The sequence below is a fragment of the Anas acuta genome, chromosome 7 (assembly GCF_963932015.1).
Source record: "Anas acuta chromosome 7, bAnaAcu1.1, whole genome shotgun sequence".
NCBI classification, from domain to species: Eukaryota; Metazoa; Chordata; class Aves; order Anseriformes; family Anatidae; genus Anas; species Anas acuta.
Genome location: NC_088985.1, coordinates 13,543,208 through 13,556,882, shown reverse-complemented (window position 1 = coordinate 13,556,882; position 13,675 = coordinate 13,543,208). Strand labels below are relative to the sequence as shown.

Below are 13,675 nucleotides of genomic sequence, written 5' to 3'. Positions count from 1 at the left end.
TGTTCCAGATGCATTGTTATCTGCAGAGTCCCCTATCCGGGAGAGCGCTGCAAAAGGTTTAATGCAAATCTGAGACCTCTGCCATTGTGCGAGACAGATTAGGGCTCATTTGCATTCTTTCTCCTGTAATAATTACCTAGCAAGGAGTTCCTGTTACCATTAGCTCCTTTCTGTTTGCCTGTGATAACACCATCAGCCATCTCTTCTCCATGGATTATGGACACTGTGAGGAAGGGCAGTGGGCCAAAAAAGAAAAATTTGTTGGAGAGAGTAGTGGAAAAATGTGAATGCTGAAAAATTAAAATGCAGATAATTGTAGCAATAACCATCAAATGCAGCTGGAGAAACACTATGAGATGAGGAGTAGAAGTCATTATCAATCCATAGTATTGATGAGTTTGTGTGGTTTCAAATAGCAGTTCAGTAAAGCCAACATGACTTTAACTGGCCTTTACCTATGGTGCTCGGAATTGGCTCAAATTCTTGTAAAATTAGCACAATTAGACATTAGTGTTATCAAAAAATGAACGTTAATAATCTAAAAATGATGTAGTGTACCAGAAATTCAGGTCAAACTCAGCAAACAGTGCAGCTTTGGGTCCTGGAACTCAAGTAAGGCAGTTGGCCTGAATTAAAAAAATAAAAGCGGGTATTTGTTTGTTTTCCCAGTGTGTTGGTTTAAGATGGGAGGAGTTGAATAGAAGAAAAAATTCAACTAAACTTGGAAGGCTGAGGGTGCTAAAATGAGCTATTACTATTACCACTGCACAGGTAGAACACAAAACGCATGCAGCTAGTGGTTTCGGTTCTGGCCTTTTACTCTTTCTCTTGGTTTTGTCCTCTGTATCCTTCCAGCAGAGCCAGTGGGGTCATTTGAGGAGAGGGGGGAAGCTCTGGGGTCCCCCCAGCCCTGGCTAGGCTCTGGTTCCTGGCTGCAGCCCCAGCTCTAGGAGCTGGGGATGGAGCCGATGGCCCATTTCAGGGCCATGTGAGTGACACCACACAAGGCCCTTTTTGGGTCAAGGTGGCACTAAGGCACTCAGGAAACAGGGGATGTACCCCATGTTCCACATGCACTTTGGGAAGGGAGCAGCGTGGGCCCAGACCAGCCTCTGTTTTAGTACAACCCTATTATTTTGGTAGTGGTGGTGTTGTGGCTTTCAGGGTGATGGGGCGGGCAAGGAGGAAGCCAAGCTGAAACAGCCAGGCTGTAATCTGCAAGCAGCCATTTTAAGGCTATTTAAATGTGTAAGCTTATTTCTGATCTGGAACAGGCTGTCGAAATGAAGAGTTACATAGCTAGTGGGGTTTTTTGTATCTAAGTGATTTTGGGGTCTGTGCTGCAGTGTTCACCTTGCCATCAAAGAGCAAGTGGCGGAGTGCCAGCAGTGCTGCGTGACAAGTCAGTCCCTGCTCCTCCGTGGGGAGTGGGCTGGGGTTGCGCAGGCTTGTGTTGGTGAGCTGCTGGGCACTTAGTGAATTACCAGCAAACCCCCCTTTGGTTCCTGTGGCTGGCACCGTTTCTGGCTGTTAAAGCTCCGTGAGGGTACTTGCCACAACTCTGAACAGGTTAGAGATCCTCGCGTATGTGAGCGTGCTTGGTGTGCAACTGAGATTTCTAGCATTTCCCCCTTGCTGTTGGACTTATATTTTACAAAGGTCCCTTTTTTCCCCCCTCACCGTCATGATAGGAGTACTTCGTTTTGTAGTGAGAAAACAAGGGATATAGTTATTTCTCTGTGAAATCCTAACCAGTTGAAATACGAAGTAGGAAGGTCCATTACATTATATGCAGTTACCCCACCTGTCTTCTGGCAGTGGGCTCTGTTGTGCTATGTTGGATAATGAAAGGATTATATTCGAGGGTGAACAAGGCTGACATTTTGTGTGTAAGACCTCTCCCACGTAGCAATGGACTGCAAATGGAGGCACAGGTCTGCAAACAAGTAACCAGCCTGGCCTTTTGTGAAATCACTTCTGCATGCTTGTTTTTTGTTTATTTGAGGATTTTCTTTAGCTGTGGCAGCAAGAAAAGAAATCTGGCAACACTTAAAATGTCAAGATATATGAACAGGACTAAGCTGCATCTTCCACAGTATCGCTAGATATTTAGTGTTAACCAGAAGTCATATCACTATAAATGATTAGAGGAAATGACAGGGAACTGGAAATGTTGTTGACATATTTCTTAAGTCTGATTCCCTCCTCCCCCCCCCCCCTTTTTTTTGCTCACTATAATAATGATAAAGATCACAAACATGACAGGTACACAAACATAATGGGAAATGAAATGTTTTTAAAAAAAAAAAAAAAGCTCGAAAGCACACGTTTCTTAAAGAAAACAGGTACTTGTAATTCTAAATCCAAACTGAAGGATACCTGTATGTTTTGTTTTAGAAGAAGCAGCTTAAGTCTTTTGTTCATCTTCAGACCTTTTGCTAGAAGGAAGAAATACAGTTTGGTGCGTGGCCAGCTATGTATAAATCACGTGCAAGTTGTGCCGTCATTACATAGGAATAAAACTGCGATTGATATAATTGGAAAGGTCTAATGTATACAGTGTTCAGAGAAGGAGAGAGAAGTTTTCAAATGCTATCGCAGAAAATAAAGGTTATGTACAGCCAAATGTAAGGTAAAACATGCAATGTATTTTCCTATGTCAATAATTGGAGAGAGAATAACACTAAAAAAAAACACCTGACTACTCAAAAGATACTGCAAGATGATCCGTGAAGCTGTATATTTATGTAAATACAATTTGAAACTATTAAAAATTTATTTAAAGATAACATAGCTTCTTATGAGACTCGTATTATTTCTGTGCATTATTTTACTCCATATGGTCCTCCTGTTCCTTAAGCAGCTTTAATAATTAATGTAGTACAGTCTCCATATGTATTTTCAATCTTTTATTTTGATTCTGTAGCAGTGCATTCCAATTCATTTACATTCGAAGCAGCGATCTTTTTTTCTTCGGGTACGTTACTGATACTGAGGCTTCATAATCGTGGAGAAGTGCACAGAAATTAGATTTCAAATCCCTTTCCTTCCTTACAGTTGAACTTGGACTTCAGAGCCCTTTGTTAAAGATCCCTATAAAGGCACATGAATAGATACGGTTTTGTTGGAGAAAATGTCACCATATTCAGCTCACTCTCCTCTCAAATGAGAGAGGTGTCAAAAGCTTTTGCAGGGTTTGAGCTCAGAGGTGCCGGTGCTGGCATTGCTCATCCTCTGTAATTGGAGGCAGTGGCCAGTCACACCCAGCAGCAGGGAGGCGTTCGTTTGCTCAGGCTGCGTGCACCGACGTACACGAGCTGGTCTGAGTTGTTTGTCAGTACTTCTGCAGGTGAATGTGAATTTAAGCTTGCTTTTAAAATGTAAAAATGTTATGTTTTAGTAAAATACATGTCATGTCCTTTACTCCTCAACAGAAGTTCAAATACCCGCTTGGGTGACGGCTAACACTGCTGCATAGATAAGCCACTTTAAGATATGGACATCCCAACTTGGCAACATACTGTATATGAGCCGAACAGATTTACAAAAGAATAATAAAAAAGTAGGGGGGACTTATTTGTGCTGTGCACTCCATTAGCAAAAAATAAAAATAAAAAAAAATAAGACCCGCAGATTTTCAGCTGTCCATCACACAAGCACATCAAAGGATCAGTTGTTTATTCTTTGGTATCTCTGGGTGGCTGTGACAGATCGTCAGGCAACCCTTTCTGTTATAACGCAGACCAGATGTGAACCATTTTACAGAAAATGCTGGAGAAGTTACTTTTTGTAATCAGTGGTAGCAGGGCCACACAGACTTCAGCTGTACTTTCAAGTCTCCTCTCTCTTTCTTCAGCTGAATACCATGAGGGTACTAGCTGAAAGACTGATAACTTCTACCTAGCAGAAAGGTCTCGCAAGCTTTATGCAGTATGGCAGAGTGATGATTTTCCTGAGTACTGAAACAAAACATGCACATGGAGAGCAGAGATATCCACAGCAGCAGACTTAGACATATGCTCGTAAAGTAATGTGGATATCGAAACTTACATAAGCATAACCATACACCCACACAACTTACAAGACTAGACTTATTTTCAGCTGTCTTATTATCAAAATTGCAATTTATATAACATTATGTGAGTTAAAGGAATTCATGAAGCAGAATTCCAGAATTGTTTGAACTTTCCTGTTTCTATAAACTTTCACTCTTTTCATCTTCAGGCTTGTTTCCATCGTAGCAAGCAGAGCAGTAACTCAGCCTGCGTAAGAAGTATCTTGTGAAAAGCACTGGAACTTGGAAGCACTGCAGAAAGCTGTTTTAGCACTTACTGTTAAGCTAATTACAGAACGTTTCCTTTAGACCCAGTCACTCATAAGGCTGCTGGCAGCCCCCCACTGAGCACCCCGTGAGGAGCTCTGCACGCTGCTGTCCAGTGCTGCCCAGGCCACGCCGAGCAGCAGGGCCGGCCTGCCCAAAGCAGCAGAGGTGCAGGCCTCAGCCCCAGGCAGTTTGCTTTCCTGGACTGGAAACAAGTCCATTTTGTGGGAGGAGCACGATGCAGTTATTCCCAAAGACTACGAGCGTTAATCTCTTCACGTGGCTTTGTGAACCTGGGCTGGGTTCTTTATTTGTGTACGGCTCTGTTAGGCAAAACGGTGGCGCGGTTGCTGCGAGCATGCGCGTGGGTGTTCGTGCTCAGGGCTTAGACGCTCCAGAGGTACATGCAGGAGCTGGGACCAGTGGGACATGTGTGTGCCTTGCTGGGTCTTGCAGGCAAGCTCCATCCTCCTGGGACTAACTGCAGCCATGGTTTTATTTTCCCTGCTCAGGCTGAAGGGGTTTGTGTCACACACTTGCAACTGGAACGTGGCTTTGGTCAAAGATCGCCGTCCTAAGCTGTGACATTTGGGTGCGTTGCAGCTCCGGCTGAATAAAACCCGCTGCCTTCTCTTGTTCGAGCACTGCGAAGTTAGCTGGGTGTTTGAGTATAAAGGAGTTCACCATTATAAAACCGGGCAATCTGCAGAGAATGAGGAAGCTGAGCGCGAGCCTGCAAGCACAGCTTGTGTACATATTTGTTGAAAGCTAATTGGCAACGCAGTTGCCTTTCAAAGTTGTTCTTTCACCTATCAGTAGAGCACAACTCTGGTACTTAATGTACTGTAGATTACGTAAACACTACCCTGAAATATTTGTACAGGCAATTAACTCTTGTTTTTACACTACTTGGAGTTACAAATGGAATCTTGCTGCAGAGCTTGGAATACTTCTGTTCTGAGCTATATTTCATAATTAAATTAAATAATACTTTCGTCCAACTGGCGAGCATTGAGAAAAACAAGGGGTTGGTTATGCTGCGAGGAGCTGACAGTCTTTAAAATTCAGTATCCAAGAAACACTGACACAGTTTGTACCACATTGTTGAGGAAAAACGTTATTCACGAGAATTTTATCTGGAACAAATGCCTGCCTCCTGTTGGGTTGTGGTGTTTGAGGACTGCAAATGCTTATATAAGTAACATTGGTCTGTATTTTGTATGGTTTCTGATGGAGCAGCTCAAGGCATGCATGCGGCATAGGATAGTTGTTATCAGTTGTGCTGGTCTCATCTAGCATGGTGTTGATCACTCTGAGGATACGTAGACACATTTATTTTTTTTTTCCTTCTTTCTCTTCTCAGACTTGGTTATCTTACAGATATTTTTGTCCCTGATGGAATTAAGTCAGAGCTCTACAATTTGTGCCGAATAATAAATCTACTAAAATGTAACCAATTGGTAACAACAGTCTCAAAGCTAGTTCTTCATCCTCTACAGTTTATTCACAAGTACTTGACCTAATACGACCATGAACTTGAATAAAATGTTAATAGATTTTATTGTGGTTCCTAGTGTGACTTGCTGCCATGATAATAAACCAACATTTATAACACCAATGGCTGTAGCACATTGGTGCTTAACAGAAGTGTAGATAATTTGCTCCCTGAAGGTGTGGTGAGGGACTGCTTAAATTAGTTCAGCAGTACTTTACATATAATCAAACAGGCTGAAGGAGGTAGAAAATAAAACTAAATGAATCAACCCCCCCCTTCATACCTTTCTTGTATGAAGACATCACAACTAGATTAGATTGCAGTTGATTGCACTTATTTCTGAAGAAACTATTTTTTAATATGTTGCAGAGCAGTGCAAAAGTGTTAGTGCTAGTGGCTAAATGTACAGGCATCAGCCCACTTGGAAGTTTTGGGTTTGTTCTCTAAACAGTCCAAAACAATTGCATCTATATTCAGATAGCCTTCTGTCTTCTGCTATATTTTTTTTTCTGTTCTTGTAAGAACTTCTCCAATGCAGAGTCTTCTTTAGTTAGGAATACAGGAAAGTTTAAGAAAGTTACCTAAGACTGGTCTGTCTACAGTCTCTTTCAGATTTTACTTCCTCAGATGTCTAGTAAAATGTCCTTGACACAGGGAATCACAGTTCTGTCTCTTTTTACGTCCTTTTGTTCCCTGAGTTTTGTTAAGGATTCTTCCATCTTTAGCCAACTTCTATGTGCGTGGAGTCATGCTATTTGGAGGGAAGAAGTAGGTGCATAGAACAGTTTTTGAAACGCCTGATTTCATACACAGCCCCTCTTTCTGTGAGATAGAAACAAGCTAGTGGTATGTATGGATGAAATCAAAAGAACACTGCAGTTATTGATGATTTTCAGTAGCATCTAGTACTTCTCTCATATTCCTAAAAGCCTGCTTAAAGACATTTGATGAAGTGTTACCTACTTGCTAGAGACAGGAGCAGCCATAATGCTTCCATCCAGTTGTTGTTTTCTGGGGTCTGTATTTGTTTGTTAAAGTGATACTAGAAAAATTATAAATAAATCACTTATCTTAAGGGAAAACATTGTTTTCATGTTTCTTTGCTTTAGAACTTTTAAACAATACTTCTTATAAAAATGAGTAGATTTATGTTTAATCGGCAGGACAAGATTTGTAGGTAGAAGGTTTTAATTTTTATCGGGTCAGCTGGTGTACTTAGAAAAATAAACTTTCGTGGACATGAATATTTCTTCAGACTGACGTTTTAATGAAGCAACAAAGCGTCACTCATGTCAGGTTGATAGTCTAACCTGTCTCAGTTAAATTTCTTAATCCAAGGTCAGTAGTCTTCAATTCTTAGTGAGTGTTGCAATCTGTAAAAAGGCCAGGGAGTTCGTAATCTGATCTTCGTGACTAGCTAGGAAGGAGGTTGCAGCCTTGAAAGAAGCTGAAGCCTACTGTAGGAGCCTATTTTTGAATAAATGAGTATGATTGGATCGTAGTGGGAAATGCAACATTTTTATATGCATTTTAATTTGATGTATGATTTAATCATGGCCGCTTCAATGATTTTTGAAAATGTCAGCTGTCATTGTAATTCAATTTCTTCGTTTCTACAATGTGCCTGCCATTCTTTCCTAGATGGTTGACGCTGCCCCAGCGTCAGGCTTTTCTCCTGGTCTTTTTGCTGGTCTGTGTCAGTGGGGTTGGTAAGCGACCATTATTTGAACTTGTAAGACAAATGGTATAAACAGAGGTGAATGAACTGGAAGCTTGTGGTTGTTTGTAGGGACTCAGGATCCAATCTGTAGTTTATCCATTTCAGCCTTCCTTCATTGAACTACTCTACTACACTGGCTTTCTGGGAGAGCACACTTTTGTTGGTTTTCGTGCTAACTGTAGCTAGGAGCTGGTGCCATTTGGTGCAGTGTTACTTCATACACCAAGGCAAATAACAGTAGCAAATTTTTATCTTGCAAACTTTTATCTTGCCTGGCTTCCTCTGTCACCAACTTTCACTCGTTGTCACTCTTAGGCATAACTTCCAATAAGCCATAGGAGCTGGCTGAATTAATGTTTTTGGAGCTCGGGTTGCACGGTTGCTGGGCTGTTTTTCTTACTGATAGATTCGTATGACATACTTATAACAAGTAAATGGTTAAAAAATGTTTGACTTTGTTTTTTCTCTTTTCCCATGGAGACAGAATATCTAAAGCACATTAATCTGTGTGTCTGACTCAGGTATGGTGGATTTCAAAACTAGGTAAACTGTAGGGCTCAGTCCACCCCCCCCCCTTTTCTCCACCCCCACATCCAGAGAAAGAAGTAACCTAGTATCTGAAGAATGCAAGTTATGCAGATGTTCAAAAGGCCAAATAAAACAAATAGATGGGCCGCAGCTGCTAGAACAGCATAAAGCGAAGAACATTTGCTGCTGTGATGAGAATGCTGTATTTCAGCATGCCTGGCTCTTGCCCGTTTGAGGAAAATAGCATGGTGAATTAGTTTAACCAGTTTTTATCTTACTGTGATTGCTTTCATGATTGTCAAGATTTCAAAAAAAACCACACAGCTTTTAATGAGGAAACGGGAGAATAAGTGGCACTGTCCTTTCATGGGAAGGGAAAGGGAATTCTGCAGAAGCATGAATGTTGTGCATTGTTCCTAATCTTCCAGTGAGAGGTGACAGACTTGTATGGAAGTATCTGCAATAAAAAAAATCCCACAGCTGGGAGAAGTTTGTGTGTTGAGATGTCTTCAAATATCCTAAAATTAAAATTTGAGACCTGACGCCCTGCAGTATATTACAGATCAACTTGCCATTAGAAGTTCTGGGGCTGGGGGGAACTGAAGAAGGTTCACTGCCTAATATATTCTTCTAAACTGGTTGGCATCTGGAGGAAAAGGTTAAAAACGGTACCATGTATGTTGGGACCAAATCAATTCTCAGATTTGAGTAAATCATTGACATGCAGATTAGGGAAATTGTTCAACAGTTGATCTACTATTTTAGGGCATTCCTAAGCAACACAATGGAGTGCCATGCAGAGATGCCCAAGCAAATACTACCCTCCTCTGGTATGTTCACATAGCACAACCCTTTGAAAAAATTTACTATTGTCCTGGGAATAACATGGGCATGTCACAGTAACATAGCAATACACCTGTGGTCTACGGGAGGAGAACTCACCTCTCCTTTGTCAGCATTTCATATTGCTGCATCAGCCCTTGTGCAGAGTAAACTCACTCACCTGTGGGGACCCATGTACATCTCATAAACCGGGGCAGCTTACTCTCTATTTTTTTTTTTTTTCAGTATAGGATATAGAACAGCAAGTGAGATATGTTTGTCTTCATCCTGAGCCTTTGGAGTTTGCTCATCTGGGAATTGCCACAGTGAAATGTTGGTTTTAACTGTGGGATCGCATGGGGTTGGTCACCCACCTCCTCTCTTGGTCAGATGTCCTGCTCAGGGTTTTCCATTTCCTTAATTCTGCAAAATCTAGTCTGACAACAGCTTGACTTCTGGGGGGGGGGGGGGGGGGGAAAGACAATGGCATGATTCTAAACATCTAATTGAGTTAAAATTTTGGACTTAAAATGGATTTGGACTTGTACATGTATGTTACATACATGTGTGGAAAGTACATAATTCAAGAAATTTGTCAGCTCCTGTGTATTTTGGAATTTGATTCTAGGACCACACTAGATCTCTGTATTTTTCTTCTAACAAACTGACAGGACACAGAACTACCCAAAGTTTTGAGTTGGGTGTGATTAGACCCTTTTCTATTAGTGAATGCTCCCAAACAGCTCTGAAACATGTTATTCTGAAACTGAGATTTTAAGTACTAGATCAATTAAATTTTCATCAGAATAAATGCAGCTAGATAAGACGGATGGAAATAAGTATACGAACAACTTGCTGTTTTCTGCTGTATTTTTGTAGGTGGGTCTTAATCCAAGAGTAGATTTTAAGCAGCTTGGTGAATCTCTGAGTTGCATAAAACTTTGTGCAGTCCTGCCTGGTCCCTCAGAAACTCCTTCCATTTCCTCGGAGGCTCAGCTGTGCTTGTACTCTGTTCCTCATTATAGACTCTTCTTGATCTGTAGGCACCAAGCTGCTTGCTGTGCCTCTTACCTGCTGCAGACACAGTATTTGCAACTTCTCTTCCCTAAGTATATTCAACAACTCCCCATGAGAAGGAAGTCGTCCTGCGCAGAAGTCCACTAATCCAGTCATATAAAGTAACATAATATTTAAGACAGAAACTAAATGCTGTCTTGTACATCTGTAACTTCTTTTGTTTCTGGATTTCTTGACCAAAGAAATGTGCTGTTTTGTGTCTTCATGGATAAGGCTATGGACATACTGTTGTACCAGTGAAGGGCCTTCAGAGAGGATTAATTCTTCCATTTCATGAAGAAATGTACTGCAGCATGATTATTTGAAGAGGCCACTGATGCCTGCTTGCAAATACAGAAATCGTCTCGCTAAAGTATAAGTAATGTTTAAAAAGAAATTAGCAATGAGACATAAAAGAACACTTTTGCCCACTTAAAATGGTGTTGAGTCATACCATTAAGGCTTTTAACTTGCTTATTTGCATTGCAAACTTGTTATGAAGTCTATCATTTTCTCTTGGGGAAATATCTCTTGGGGAAATTGAACTCTCTTCTTCAGTTGATGACATTTGCACAATATGTTTCTGATGTTTGAGGAGTGGTGGGCGTGATCTTCGAGCTCTACTAGTACGGTAATAGAAAAAAATGATAGTAAAGACATGCCATGTGACAAAATCAACTGTCCTGGTTTTATTATGTGCTTTTCTCTAAGGATGGCTACAAATTGACCCCGAATGAAGGATAGCTAAACAGATCGGGAGCAAAGCAAACCATTGTGTTGTGTGTGGTCACCCTGTTACTGAAACGTGCTCTGAATTTCCTTACTGAGTGGTAAAGGAAGCAGGACTTGTCTGATAAGACCATTGAGCATAGTAGAACTGCTTTGTTTTTTAAACTTCATTATATAACTAATAACTCATGATTCAAGTGTAATACAGTGTATTATTCTGTAGTAATGTGATGCTTTGAGGGTTTTTGTAGCTCTGCTCGTGCATGTGTCTGGATTTGTGCTGTTTGTCCCTTTGAGTCGAACAGGAAGATGGACGCTGTTCGTGTTCATCGCATGCAGAGCTTGGATGTATGGGAACATACGTGTCTGAGTTGCTGTCTGCTGTGTGATGCCTTTATAAATAAGGGTACTAAAAGCCGTGGAGTTGTGGTACCTATGTGCTGTTTTCCTCACAGAGCCGGGACCTGGGTAATTTGTTGTGTGAAGGATATGTAACACCTCCAGTGCTGTAGATGACAAGGCAGATGACAAGACCCCCTGGTAGTTCATTCATTACTAGCTGTGTTGCAGCAGTGCTTAATCTGTACTTGAGGGTGGATCCCCTCTATGGTAATCGCTCTGCTTGTACAAAGCAGTAGGCAATCCATGCCCTAAAACTTCATAGTATGAGTCGACAGCTGTGGAAGGAGACAAGGCACTCACAGGGGACATGATTTGTCCCAAGTCACGCAGAAAACAGAAGTATCAAGGACAGAAAGCAGCTCTCTTGACTCCTGCTGCAGTGCTCTGTCTATTGTCTGGCGTGTCTGCTGAACCCACCAGGGCACTTGGGGATGGATTTCTTCTGGGTGGAGCTCCTTAACTAATAGTTGCAAGTTAAAAATGAAAGCCAGCTTTTTTTTTTTTTTTTTTTTCCTTCCCTGCCTCATTATAGTTCTCTTTTCCATATTCATGTTAGACTCTTTCCATAGTTAGTGTTTGAGATTTTATGGAAATATTGCTAGTCAAGTACTGCACTTGTGAGAAGGTGAAATGAGGACAAAACACAGGGGACAGATCAGAATCTTTAATCTTTGCTGCTGCGCGTAATTTATAAAATGCATTAATCTGGTTTCATTCATTTTCTGAACCAGTTTGCACTTTGTCTCAGTTGCCTTGCCTTCATTTTAGCTAGTCTGAAACCAATTAAAAAAAAAAAAAAAGGCATTTAGCTAACATAGCAAGGAGGTTAGCACTTGTCCTTTTTTTTGGTCTGAGATCCCGAGGGTCTACCCCACAAAGTTGTGGGGGAGTGTAAGTGGCGTAGTTATACTTAAACAAATCAATTTCAATGCAGAGTTTTCCCTGTCATAATGATCAGTTTGCAGCACAAATCTGATTGATTTTTCACAGTCCTGTGGAAGAAGGAAAAAAAAAACAAAACCAAAAAAACACCTAGTTGATGAATAGTACTGAGAGAGACTCTGGAGAGAGTCGTTTTGTGGCTGCTGGGAGAAGCCGTGGCTGCTGCTCACCTTTCTTGCTGCCTCCTGCTCCCGAAGCCTTCTGCATTCAGCCTGGCCTCTAGGGAGAAGCTGCCTACAAATTCTGTGGTACCCACCATGAGCTCTGGAGAAAACAGAGCAAGGGCAGCAGTGGCCGTGGTGCAGAGCAGCGCCTTGCTGGGGTCAGCAGGGCCCCACCGGCAGCAGGGCTGTGCGCGCAGCCCTGACCCGATGCCAGCCGGAGTAGCCGGGGCACGAGGCTGCCGTCTCTTCTCCCTCTCTCTTTTTTTTCCTTGCTACAGATTTTTATAACTCTTTCCAGGGTCAGAGAGTGAGGAAATGAACTATTTGTTTCTAGAAAGGACAAAAACTTTGCACTGGAGAAGTGTGGGTCTCTCCATGGCGGTGCGTTAGCTGCAGTTCGCATGCAAGAGATCTGCTTTATTTTTACATCCTGATTTCTGGCCGAGTATTGCCCCCGTACTGACCCCTTTTCATCTACTCTTATGCAAGGTGTATTTAAATAGCTGGATTGTAAATCTGGTTCTGGAAAACTTCCCACCTTGCCTGCCGTTGCCCTCGGTCCTGCTGTTGTTCAGCCAGCGCGGAGTCCCCGCAGCAGCAGCGGGGCTGCCCCGCGCCTTCTGGCCTTCGCTTCATCTGCTATCGATCGTCTGCATGTGTCAAACTATTGCCTCACATGCTCTGTTCTTTTTTTATGCACTGCATTTTCTGACCTGTACTGGGAGCTCTAGGTAGAGGAAGCCTCTCATTTGGCAGTAAGTTGTGCGATATTTTATGTTGTACAGGGAAAAGGTCTGGTTGTGGAAGCACAGGAAGATTAACAAAGGACTGTTAAAAATGGTAGTTGGTCTCAACTACATATTTGTTAGGATACCACAGAATTTTTAAAATCACAGGCCTGCCTATTAAAACACCAGATTTTATTACTTCAATTACTTGCTTTTGAAAGATCTGCCTTTCTACTGAGATGAAACGCAAGGGCCTGTATTCTTACCAGAAAATGTTTTTCTGATTTTGTTCATCATCTTGACGTTCAAATGCAGGAACATAAAAAGTTTACAGAAAATGTGAACTTTGGACTGATTTTGGTGGTATTTTTTTCTCGTCTCCTGCCTGTATTGCCTATGCAGGGTTTTCTGAGCTTCAGCATAGCCGGAGGAACAGGAATCCTGGGGAAGTTAACCAGAGGATCTGGCAGGAGAATTTTATGCAATCCCACTTTACCAGTCTGAGTACCCAGAAAAGACATTTGTGCATTGATTTTTAGGACATGTAAAGAGCAAGACTCTGGCTGGTTTGGTTAGACTGCTTTTTGGAGGGGGAAGAAAAGGGGAGGAAAAAGCTAACAGCTGAAGTGTCAGCTGTTTCTGCAACGGAAATAGGCAGGATTTGACGGAGTTGGGAGCTGTGGGCTGGGAAGATATCGGGGACACAAAAGCCTTAGCTGTTCTGAGCCTGGTGCTCTATAGGGAAGGAGTTGAGAGGATAACATAACT

General features: G+C 41.9%; 1 protein-coding gene across 12 annotated transcripts in view; it reads left to right on the top strand.

Moving 5' to 3' along the window:
- ZMIZ1 (zinc finger MIZ-type containing 1) overlaps positions 1-13,675 on the top strand; it is a 344,474-nt gene that overhangs the window by 59,118 nt on the left and 271,681 nt on the right. For 4 of the 12 annotated variants that reach the window (XM_068689464.1, XM_068689465.1, XM_068689462.1 and 1 more), the window contains exon 3: positions 7,458-7,525. The exons of the other annotated variants lie outside the window; for them this stretch is intronic. The gene's annotated coding sequence lies outside the window, so the exon portion shown is untranslated. The remainder of the gene's footprint in view (positions 1-7,457; positions 7,526-13,675) is intronic. 12 annotated transcript variants of the gene reach the window in all.